Below are 13120 nucleotides of genomic sequence, written 5' to 3' on the forward strand. Positions count from 1 at the left end.
GCTTAACAATAATATATATATATATATATAGGCAGAGGACTGCTAAAATAGGCTAAAGCAATATAACAAAATAAACACAATTCATTTGTCTTACTGTAGTTCAAGGTTTTTAAGTCTAGAAGATGTTTTGGTGGAAATTATTGTTATTTGCATGGAGACAATACAGTAGAAAGTATTGTAGAATTAGTGTTATTTTTCTTAGATGTGATAATGGTGATTTGGTTATGCAGGAAAATGTCATTCTTAAGAAATTCATGGTGGGACCAGTGGATGGCATAATAGTTATGTCACTGGACTCCCACATTTCAAGTCCTGGACCCAGTGGCTTAAAATTCACGATGGGTGAGTGTGCGTGCATGCCCAAAATCTCAAGAGGAGAATGGAGGAGAAGGGATTGTGGTGAGGCCATCCCCCCAGGGCGTCATTTCTCACTTTCTGTCTCCCTGTCTCACCGGCGAGTGCACATATCCTATAGCAAAAATCTCTCCCCCAAAAATAAAATAAAATAATAAAATTACACAATGGGGGAACGTTATGGTGTCTGTAATTCAAGATGGTGAAGAAGAGAGAGATGGAGGACAGGATGAGGAGAAAGAGAAGAGAAGGTGGGGAAGGAAAAGTAAAGAAAGGGAAGGGAAGGAAAGGGAAGGGAAGAGAAAAGCAGGGGAAGGAAGGGGAAAAAATTTAGCAAGTTGATAATTGGTGAGTCTAGCTAAAGGTTATATAGGTTTAATTGTTACTACTCTTTAAATGTTTTTGCAGGTATAAACTTTTCAAATAAAATTCAAGGGGACCTTTTTAGACTATACATTTTTTTAAGACTATACAGGTAAGACAAAATTAAATAAAAATGTAAGCCAAGGTACGATGATCCAGGATTATAGCAGTTCTCTGAAGCTGGGGTGATATGAAATAAAATGGTGCAAAAAAAAGAGCACACAAATGGTGCTTATTATATTATCAATATAAATGAATACTTATATAAATAAAGATGCCCATAAATGCATCAATGATGAGAGCACATCATGAACCATGAATAACATTATTCTACTTCTGTATTCATTAGGTACCCCCTGCCTATTCCCACAAAAAATGCTGAAAATATGCAACCATATGTCCTGAGTGAGAAATTTTAGTGGTGGAAGAACGCTTGACTTATAGCCATTTGAGAATAAGCTCTGACTTTTTTTTTCCATCCATTTCATCTGAAGCTAATCCTTATGGTATTCCAAGAATAATGAACAAATATTTTAAATACTCTACTATTAACCAATGATTCAACCTTCTTTAATCACATTCTTATTTAGAGAAAATGATACACTTCCAGTGTTCTTTAAGACACCAATGAGAATAAAATGATCATTAAGATACATAGCGTAAGATGACTCAATATGTAATTCCTATTTACCAAAATTAGTGTTAATTACATTTCAAGTGATCTATCATCTTAATAAACTGTCACACTCATATTTATTTTATTACACTTAAGGGGACCATTGCTAATAGAGAAGCTGGGCGTTGAAATCACAAAATCCTGAGTTTGAGGATCCATTCTGCTTCTTTTTTTTTCTCCCCCTTAGAGAGATTTTTGTTATATGACTGTGAGATAGAGGGACACAAAACAAGAAATCACCCACCAGGGCAGATGGCCACACCGCGATCCCATTTCTCTTTCTCCTCTCGGGATTTTGGGCACACACACACATGCCCTGGTGTGAGTTTTAAGTCTCTGGGTCCAGTATTGAAACCATGGTCAACTGTGTGGGAGTCTAGTGGCATGAGTATCGTTCCACCTGCTGGTCCCCCCCACGCTGCTTCTTATCAGGTGTCTGACTATGGACAAATTATGTAAAGTCTCTAGATGTCGGTTTCCTCATTTTAAACTGGTACTGCACACACAGGACTGTGGCATCTTTAAAGACAGTCTATTTAAAGTGTGTAGTATAGCATATGCCCAATTCCAAGTGTTATGAAAGTGTAGCTATTATTATCATGTTGAAACACATTTAAACAGGTTTACTTTATCTATCCACTTACACACATACCCATATGAGGTTATTTCAGAGAGGTTGTGGGAAAATGGAATTAAAGTAAATGTTAATTTTGATTAAAAAAATGAAATCCATGCATAATTTTTTTGTAATATACGTTTTCATGGTTTTGAAAACCCTTCCTATTTAATCTATATTTTGTACTTATTAACAAAGTTGCACTCCTTTTTGTCAGACATTTAAATAACAAATGCGTACTCTCAGCCTTGAAAAAGGGGAAAATGTAAATACTCTCTCTAAAGAAAGAGTTCTTACCACTATCTTTACTTTTCATTAGATGATTTCTGAGGCTCCATCAACGCTAACATTTTGTTTTTTAGAGAGATTTTTGTGATAGGGTGTATGTACTTGCTGGAGAAATAGAGAGAGACAGAAAGGGAGAAATCACTCCTCCCGGGGAAAAATGGCCATGCCCCAATCCCTTCTCCTCCATTCTCCTCTTGGGATTTTGGGCACACACATACACACACACACACACACACACAAACAAACACAGACAGACACACACACACACACACACACACACACACACACACACACTTGCCTGGCATGAATTTTAAGCAACCATGCGCAGGACTCAAACTGCAGTTGACTACATGGGAGTCCAGCAATGTAACCATTACTCCATCTGCTGGTCCTAACATTTTATTATTCTATGTCTATGATCATTGCCTTTGCAAATGTTTAGATATAATTACAATGAAATAAGTTTATTTTTGGTTTTGGATTTTTTTTGTTGTTTTTAATGTGGAAGAGGATGTTCGGCTTAGACATTTTCATAACTGAACAAGTCTACAAAGCTCCTTCTCCCTGTACTAGTTCATGCCCATTTGATATTTAGTAACACAGTACTTCTGGGACTTGGGCAAATGCCACGGTCGATTTCTGTTTGCACGGCCAGCCTCTTTGCATTCCTTCTCTGAAGTGTTGAGGAAGGTATTTATACATTCTTTAAAATACTACATTTCACTCCAGAGATATTTTGGTTGTAGATATGAGAGTAGATTTTAGGAATCTCAATGTAGCCTTTCCTTCCTTCATTTCTGTCTTCCCATCCACCCTTCTTTCCCTCCTTCCTTCCTTCCTTTCTTTTAGTAATATAGGGAAATTAAAGAGAGTTACTCAGATTAAAGGTTTAATATATAATGATTTTGGATGGCAAAGTCTTTTTTTTTTCTTTTCTTTTTTTTTTGTATTTTTTTGGAGAGGTTTTTGCTATAGGGCGTGTACGCTCACCAGACAGACAGAGAGAGACAGAGAGACAGAAAGCGAGAAATCACCCCCCAGGGGGATGGCCACGCCACAATCCCTTCTCCTCCATTCTCCTCTCCGGGTCTTGGGCACGCACGCACAGGAGCCTGGCGTGAGTTTAAGCCACCGGGTCCGGGACTCGAACTGCGGTCGACTACATGGGAGTCCAGCGACATAGCCATTATGCTAATTGTTGGTCCCGGCAAAGTCTTTACAAGTGTTAGTCAAACGGCAGAATCTTGACATTGTAAGTAAAATATTACTGGCCATATGTTTTTCTCTTTTTGTATGGAGTTACTGTAAAAAAAAACAACATAAATCTGGTTGGAAGAAAAAAATTTTTTTTTGAGAAGTTTTTGCCATAAGGCGCACGCGCACACCAGACAGACAGAGAGAGACAGAGAGACAGAAAACAAGAAATCACCCCCCGGGGGGATGGCCACGCCACAATCCCTTCTCCTCCTAACTGCTCATCCCGGAAGAAATGTTTTTAAATGGCCACACATTCTATGACACTAGGAGAATAATTTCATGGGGTTTTTTTATTCAGTATAAATTCATGCATTTACAAACTTGCAGTCACAGTATGCGTGTCTGGGCAAGTGCTATTTGATTAAAGGAGGAACCAAATTTATCTATTTAACCATTTTCCTATTGGATTCTAGCTTGGCTATACATTTTTATTATTATAGAAAATGTTGTGATAAACTTTTTCAAGTATATGACTTGTACTTATGTAGAATTATTTTCATGTGATGAACAGTAGAGGACATATTAAAACAGAACAACATTATGGGCATAATAGCTCTTTGGGTATATTACATTCCAAAAAAGAGAGAGAGAGAGAGTGTGTGTGTGTTCTAAAATACAAAAATTATTTTAGAAAAGTCAGGATGTATTTTTCTATGCAAAAATGTGTCATGACTTTCCAATGATCTAATATTTAATATAGCTGTTTATATTTTTGGATATTATCTGAAAATGAGCATACCAAAAAGTGATTTTTAACTTACATAGGCTAACCAAGAGAACACACCAGAATTAATTTTTTTTAACAATCTTTCTTTTTCCTTCTCCTTCCCACTATAATCAACAAAAATTTTAGATGTACTATTTAGCATTCATTTTAAGAGTTTCTATTCAAGGATATAATTGTATTGTTATTGTAAAAAGGCTAAGTGCCATCTAGTATTCTGGTCTTGTCAACCCACTTCTAAAGTGAAAACCATGCGTTTATTACATTATCAAAGAGCCGCAACCCACTAAATATACTTGTCATATTTTTCTTAGCCATGTAAAAACGGAATTAAGCTTACAACCACTACCAAATATAAGAAAAAAAGCCTTGGTTTAATAGCAGGTAGGGAAGATAGCAGCTTCATCTATTTTACCAGTTTGTCTCTACTACCCTCTAGTGGAATTATAGTCATAATATCATTATAGCATTGCCTCTGGACCATCCTCTTGCTCTCCTTCATTTTAGCTTTACACGGATGGTCTCAGCCTTAGATATTATGAACTATGAAGGAAATTGCCTTTTACCTGACATTCTTGCTCCTCTCCCCTCTCACACTAATCCTTTATGAGAGTACGGCCAAAATAATCTGTATATAGGGAAAAGTTGATCCTATCATTCCCTTGTTCAATCAAACAAACAAAAAAAAACCCCTTCAGTTGTTCCCATCCATACCTTGCAGGACTGCTGACAAACTCCCTCTTGGTGGTTTCCTGTGTTCCTCACAACAGGTATCTGACTCTCCATTCCACTTTTCTTTTTTCTTTTCCTTTTTATTTATGTTTAATCACATATATCTTTACAATGTACAACATTTCTTTTTCCAACATGAATTTCATGCATATCAGTCAAGACGAAGATATCACTATATACACTATAATCAGCAAATAGCTTCTCATTTTTTGGCCATTTAAACGTTCATTTACTTTTTTTATTCCTTTCCCCTTTCCTCTCCCTCCCTCCCTTCTTTTCACATTTACTGTTTCACAAAAGATCTTAATTAAACTAAAAATACTCGTATCCTTTCACTCCAAGCACACACCCTGCCCTTCAGTTGAATCTTTTTTCTTTTCTTCCAGGCCTCCTTGCCAAAATCGTGTTCATATTTCAAGAATGACTTCAAATGCACCCTTTGTTCAATGTTAACAAGCTCCTTGCATAAGATTCAAGCACGCCATGTACCTTTGTGACATGGTGCTGTTCCCTTTGCCTGGATGTTTAACCCAATCCTTCAACTTCCATTTAGCCAGACCCCATCATTCCTCATAAAGCTGCCACAAGGATCACATTATTAATGAACCTTCTCTGCCTCCTCCTCTCTCCTGTGACCCCCCATTACAATTTATTCAAGTTTCTGGGCCAGTATCCACCACCAGAGTTCATTTTGTGAGAGAGATAACCATCGACAGGATTAAGGAAAAGAAATCACGCATGAAGTGTTTACCTTGGACTAGGCACCTATAGAAGTCAACTTTCCCAATGTCACAGATCAGGTAGGGGCAGGAGCCAGGATTTAAAAGGATTTAAGCTCAGGCAGTCTAGATCCTAAGCTTTTAACTATCACAATGGTATGACTATTCCAGAAGGATTCTTTGTCAAGGTAGCACAGTTATTGTCATTTAGATTCTGTAGCTTGATATGTGTATTCCAAGGGATCAGATATGCATCTGGCTATTACATCTCTTTCCTTCACATCCCCATAGCACTTGGTTCAAAAACCAGCTGAAGGAAGATAATGAGTATAAAAGAAGTGTAATCATTGGTTGCATTATTTTTCTTAGCTTGGTCCCTTCTCTCAAGCTTAAAGAAAACATTTCAGGGACCAGCAGTTAGTGTAACGGCTATGTCGCTGGACTCCCATGTATTCGACCGCGGTTCGAGTCCTGGACCCGGCGGTTAAACTCACGCCTGGTGCATGTGCATGCGTCGTGCCCAAGATCCCGAGAGGAGAATGGAGGAGAAGGGATTGCGGCGTGGCCATCCCCCCTGACTTCTTGCTTTCTGTCTCTCTGTCTGCCGAACGAGCGCACGCGCCCTGTAGCAAAAACCTCTTAAAAAAAAAAAAAAAAAGAAAAGAAAAGAAAACATTTCATTCATCATTGTCTCTTCAGTAGTCCTCAAATAAGGCCAGGCAAATGGAAGGCACTCAGTATGTTGTGAGTGAAACTGCAGTTAAATTTTCTGCCTTTTCACATTTCTATACATTGCCGTAGAGAGCGTCAGTAACATATCACTGGTATAAAATGACACACAGCCCAGAGCAAAATGGATGGTCACATGGAGCTCCTTACTAAAAGACTCTGAAGTGCCTGTCTCATTTTTTGAGGGAGGAGTAAATTACATTCTATGTCATTTTAGCAGTAAGAGGATGTTATTGTAGCTATGCTCTTTGAAACTGGTCGATTACAGTAAACATTTCAAAGGAACCAGAATATTTTATACTGTAAATCACAAGCCTCTGTCATTCCAGATGACAGTTTATTGAGTTAAATTAGAACTTCATTTGTTTAACATCATTAGAAATGGGATTTTATATTTATTCCTTAACTTGCTGATTAGAGAACTGATCATAATCCATTGCCTTTGTTTGTCAGGCTCACTTTACAAAGATTTAGGAATTATCTCTCGCTATCTCATAGGACATTTTTAGCTTTGGCACAAGGTTCTACTTTAGGCATAAGGAACATTGTGATCAACTTTAAGGGACATCAGGAGTCCATTAAAAATATTTTAGAAATAGAGCCCTGCTGTGGTGATGAGTGTTGGTGGATGACGCTATTTGGCAGGCATTATTTAAATGCCACATGAGGGTCAGGTTTAGTGTTAGAACCATAGGTTTGATTCCCAGCCCAGCATAAAAGCTGAGCACAGTGGCACAAACCTGAAGTCCTAGTTACTCAAGCGGGTGAAGCAGGAAAATGGTGACACAGTGAGAACCTGTTTTTAAAAAATACAGGGGCTGGGATTGGCAGGTAGCGTAGTAGTCAAAGGCAGTGGACTCCCATGTAGCCAACCGCAGTTCAAGTCCTGGACCTGGTGGCTTTCTTTCTCACTTTCCCTCTCTCTCTCTCTTTCTGAGGATCAAACTGGAAAATAATAAATAAAGTTAAATAAAAACAAAATACAGGGACCAGCAGGTGGTGGTGTGGTTGAGGCTCTGGACTCTCATATAGCCAACTGTAGTTCGAGTCCCAGACCTGGTAGCTTGCTTTCTCTCTCCCTCTGTCTCTTTGTGGTGAGTGTGTGTGTCCTATAAGAAATTAAAATAAATAATGGTAACTAAAATTAAATAATTCTTTTAAAAATGCATGGAGATACAGGTACAGATAGACACATAAAAAATAATTGTAACAACTGCCCTGGTTATTTTTTCCATTTCCAAATATATGTAAACTCGTTCACTAGTTTTGTTGTTAGATGTCCCAGAATCTAATGAAGCTTAAGGATCAGGGCCCTTCCTTCACACAGGACCTTTCCTTGGCTCTGAGAAGGACCTTAAGCAGTGCACTCAACATGGTTGTATGTTTTTGTACAATGTATAAAGTAAGATATTTTGACCATAGTTGATTAAGACTGTTGTTTGTTGCTTCATCAGTTGCATTTTAGCACCTGTCCAGTGGCACTGATTTGACCATGAACATTTTGGGTATTCAGCTCAGAGCAGATTGAGGATACATTGCTGCAGTTGGAAGGTTTGTGTTTCCCCCAGATCTTACCCTTAAGGATGTAGTATTAGGAGGTGGGATCTTTGAGAGGTGATTAGGTCATAAGGTGGAGACTGCATGAATGGGTTTAATGCCTTTATCAAGAAGCTCAAGAAGGCCAGCCCCAGGCTTAGTGGTTAAAAGAGACTGATCCTCCATAGCCAGCAGAGGTTTGAATCCTGGCCATAGTGGCTTGAAAAACATGCCATGCACATGTGTATGCATGCTCCAAATCTGAAAGAAATGGAAAAGAAAGGATTGTAGTATGACCACACCAAATCGAGGGATGCTTTCCTCCTCTCTCGTCAGCATGTGAACCCTCTGGCAATTAAAATATAACTAAAATGAAAGAGGCCTGAAAGAGCGTCCTCATTCCTTCTGCCATGTGAGGTTAGAAAATTGCTGACTGGTGGCTAAGGCAGTTGGATCCTACATGGCCAATCGCACAATTCAAGTCTTGGACCCAGCAACTTGAGAAACATATGGGCACGTGAGCTTCTGTGCCCCGAATCCCAACAGGATAGAGAGATGGGAGGAGGGGGGATTGTGGAATTACCACTCCCCATGGGAAGTGCTTGCTCACTCACTCTCTCTCTCTCTATATATATATATATCTCCTCTATCTTGGGCCAGCACACACACCCACTAGTAAAAAGGAGAACAGAGAGCGGTCTATCAGGAATCAGATACTCACTACTCACTGAGTTTACTGGAGCCTTGATCTTGGACTTCCTAGTTTCCAGAGTGGCAAAAAGTAAATTTGTTGTCAATAGCCATTCAGGCTATTGTATTTTGTTATATCAGCCCAAATGAACTCAGACATAAAATTTAAGATTCAGGGACCAGCAGATGGCATAATGGATACGTCTCTGGACTCCCATGTAGTTGACCACAGTTTGAGTCCCAGACCTGGTGGCTTAAACTCACGCTAGGCACATGTGCATGCATGCCCAAGATCCCGAGAGGAGAATGGAGGAGAAGGGATTGCAGCATGGCCACCCCCCTTGGGGGGGTGATTTTTTGCTCTCTGTCTTTCTGTCTCTCGGTCTGTATGGCAAGTGCACGGGCCCTATAGCAAAAACTTCTCCAAAACAAAATAAAAATTAAGACTCGTGGTATCTAGTTGTTTATCCACAGCATTCTCACGTTACTGCCAACAGTCCTGACTAGGCCTGGTTTCCAGGAATATTCCTTCCACCTGTTCTGCTGACTCTCAGATCTATAAGGGCAGGTACAAGTCAAAGATCTTTTTTCTTTTTTGGAGAGATTTTCATTGTAGGGCGCGTGCGCTCGCCAGACAGACAGAGAGAAACATAGAGACAGAAAGCGAGAAATCACCCCCCAGGGGGGATGGCCAAGCCGCAATCCCTTCTCCTCCATTCTCCTCTCGGGATCTTGGGCACGCACGCACACATGCCCGGCGTGAGTTTTAAGTCACCGGGTCCGGGACATGAACCGCGGCCGACTACGTGGGAGTCCAGCGACATAGCCATTACGCTAACTGCTGGTTCCCCAAGTCAAAGATCTTTTACCTGAACCAGCAGTGAGCAGGTAGTGGGTAACAGAGAAGATGTTAGCCTATAGAAAGTTCTCCGAGTTCTCAGATGTAGGAAATCACATACAGAGGGGACTTTGGTTTTCATCATTACCTCATCTAACTGCAACTTTTCTTCTGTCATGAATTTACTCATTAACACAGTATAAACAATGAGAAAAGTACGAGACAACTTTTGGAATCTGTAATATTGAGAATCATGCAAGTTGGAATGTATCATAATTCCCGTTGTTTCGAGAGCACGAATTAGAGCAGTTATACAAATAACTCATATGTGAAAAAGATGTGACAATATTTTCTCAAATTTGACAGAAATTCTAAAAATTTATATGACATTACCAATAATGAGGTAGGAAGCAAAAAGAAAAATCTTTTGAAAAATGATTAATCATTAAAAAAATTGATCAACCATGCTGGGGGCAAGACTGAATTATCTTTTTTCCCTTGTTAGAAAATATTACACAATTTTGTCATATGAATAAGTAAGCACTTAAAATATAATTCCAGGGAGACCAGCAGATCACATAATGGTTATGTTGCTGGATTCCCACATAGTTGACTGTAGTCTGACTCGATGACCTAAAACTCATGCTGGGCTGTGCATGCGTGCCCAAAATCCCAAGAGGAGAATGGAGGAGAAGGGATTATGGCATGCCATCACCCCCCTCACACACACACACACACACACACACACACAGGGTTGATGTCTCACTTCCTGTCTGTCTTTCCAGCAAGCACATGTGCCCTACAGCAAACATCTCTCTCTAAATATATACTTGATTCCAGGGCCTTCCCTGTGGCCTACTTATTAAGGGAACCAGATCCCACAAGGTCAACTGTAGTTTGAATCCTGTTCCCGGTGACTAGAAAGACACTGGATGTGTGTGTGTGTGTGTGTGTGTGTGTGTGGGCCTACCCCAAATCAAAACAGGATGAAAAAAATGGAAGAGAAGGGATTATGACATGACTGTGCTCACTGGTGGATGCTTTACTGCCTCCCTATCCCCACCCATCTCTCTGTCTCTCTCTGACCAGTGAATGTATCCTCTGGCAAACTGAAAAAACAAAAACAAAAACAACCTAAACTAAACTAGACCTCTCTCATTTGGCTTAGGCTATTGTAACAGACCATATTCTGAGTAGCTTAAACAATAGGCTTTAATTTTCTCAGTTCTGGAGGCTGGAAGGTCAAGATCTGAGTGTGGGTAGGGTCAGTTCTGAGGAAGGTGTTCTTCCCCACAGACATCTGTCTCCTCACTCTAAACCCACGTAGCAGAGAGTGGGAGCTACTATGCCCCTGAAGGCTCTGCTTACAAGAGCACTAACCTCAGCATGAGGTTCCCACCTTCAGGACCTCACCAAAACCCAACTACCTCCCAAAGGCCCCATCTCCAAATACCAACACTCTGAGGATAGGGCCTTAATACGTGAACTTAGGGAGGAGGAAATCATCCAATCCATAGCAATGCTTACACCCAAGAAACAAAAATAGGGGCTGACCTGGTTGCCTAGTGGTTAAGGAAGCCAGATGCCTCATGGCCAAATTCATAGTTTGAATCTTGGCCCCAGTGGCTTAGAAAAACATGCTGGGTACATGTGTGAACTTGCCCCAAATCCCAACAGGAGAAATAGAGGAGAGGGGATTTTGATATGACCACACCCCCACGGGGGTACTTTCTTCTTCTCTGACTCTCTCCGGTGACCAAACACTCTCTCTGGCAAAACAAAACAAAACAAAACTTATATGCAAGTCAGTTACTGTTTTTTCTTTTTATTCAAAAATGCTTACCAAAATATACTTATGAAACTGGGAGTACATCCCTATCAGTCCTCTTCTCTTTGCTTCTTTTTTTCATAGCCCCTGTAGAGTAGTTCTAAAATGCAGTTCCAAGGCTGTATGTACCTGTCCTGCCCAGAACCCTTGAAAGAGCGCTGAAGGCTCTTCAAGATTCTGAGTTAATATTTAGCCACATCCCCTACATTTCCTTGAGTAGACTGGCCTTTGTGCTTTGCTCATATAATTTCCTCTAGTTGGAAGGCCCACCTAAAAACCCTTTCTGTAGTGTTTGTTCAAATGTCACTTCCTCTGTTAGAATTCCTAGTTTCCGGCAAGTTTTGTGATGCAGCATGTCATCCTGTCCAAGAAAAGCCAGATCCCACATTTTGACTGTGGTTGGGATTCTCAGCCCAGTCAGCCCCAAAGAACATACCAGGCATGTTTCTAAGTGGCCAAGCTTGCATGGATTAGATGGTGAGAGGAAGAGGGTGAGGACATGACCAGAACTTGTGGCAGGTGCTCCTCTCTCTCTCGCTCTCACGTGTGCGCACACACACACACACACACACACAAACACACACACACACTCTATCATGCATAAAGGAAAGAAAGGGGAAAAACGGATGATTTTCTCCTATAGACCATCATATCACCTTATAAGTTATAACACGAATGCCAGAAGAGAATTCTAAATAATCGCTGTGCACCCCACCCTTAAGACCCACAGCAGAAACCGTATTCTATTCATTTTTGTGTCTATAAAGCATAGTGTTGCACTTCAGAGACACTGAATTGGAATTGGCCCAAGTGTGATAAACTATATTTGCTAAAATGATAGCATGGATTTACAATAATCCCTGAAACCTTAAAAGGAAAGATAATCGAATTAAGTGGAAAAAAAGTATCATCACAGTTGTGGGAGATTTGTGGTCTTTTTTAGAGAACTGAATGTAAAATGCATTCAATGAATGACTTGCTGTTTCTAGATGCTATGAGTTGAATTCCTTGCTTAAGCCTCTTAGAAAGAGATAGATTAAAATTGGTACCCTGAAGTGTGGAGGACAACCGTGCATCACTATAGCACTCTTTTGGGACAGTCAGTTTTTATTTAAAAAGTGAATTTTGGATTTTAAAAGCAAAACTTTAAAGTTATTAGGCTCAGGTAGTTCTTAAATCCCTACCTCCACCATGAATCCCAAATGCTCTGCCTTTGTCATGTAGGAGCAACAAATGGTCAAGAATAAACATTCATGCAATTTACAGAGCCAGGTAACAGACAAGCTCATTGTGTTAGAAAGCCTGGAACACTTAACGCATCTGATGTACTCTTACTCTAATCTGGCTTTTCCAGTACTTATTTGTAGAAGTCCTGGTAGACAATCTTTGTTCTATGTCCCCTTAGGGTCAATGCAAAGAGAAATCCTTACTAGGGAGACATCTCATTATTCCCAGTTCTATTTTTAATTTAGATCTCTTTTTCTCTCCTTAGGTAATTATGAATGTTTGTGTTTTAAAGAATATTTAAAATTCTTTATGTGAAAATATTTTAAAGTTTAAAACACTTAAAATGTTGTTTTAAAACATTTCTTCAATATATATATAGTTTAGGTTTTTGCTATATGATGACTATGCTTGCCCGGGAGAGACAGAGGGAGAAAAGGGAAGTGAGAAACCATACCCCGGGGGCATGGCCACCCCCAATCCCTTCTCCATTCTCCTCTTGGAATTTTGGGCACACATGTTCAGGCATCCCCCATTCCCACCTTT

At 39.9% G+C, this 13120-nt stretch overlaps 1 protein-coding gene across 1 annotated transcript in view; it reads left to right on the top strand.

The window, feature by feature from the left end:
* CDK1 (cyclin dependent kinase 1) overlaps nt 1-13120 on the top strand; it is a 52901-nt gene that overhangs the window by 18915 nt on the left and 20866 nt on the right. The gene's annotated exons all lie outside the window — the stretch shown is intronic.

This window comes from Tupaia chinensis, unplaced genomic scaffold (assembly GCF_000334495.1).
Source record: "Tupaia chinensis unplaced genomic scaffold, TupChi_1.0 Scaffold000199_1, whole genome shotgun sequence".
Lineage (NCBI taxonomy): Eukaryota > Metazoa > Chordata > Mammalia > Scandentia > Tupaiidae > Tupaia > Tupaia belangeri.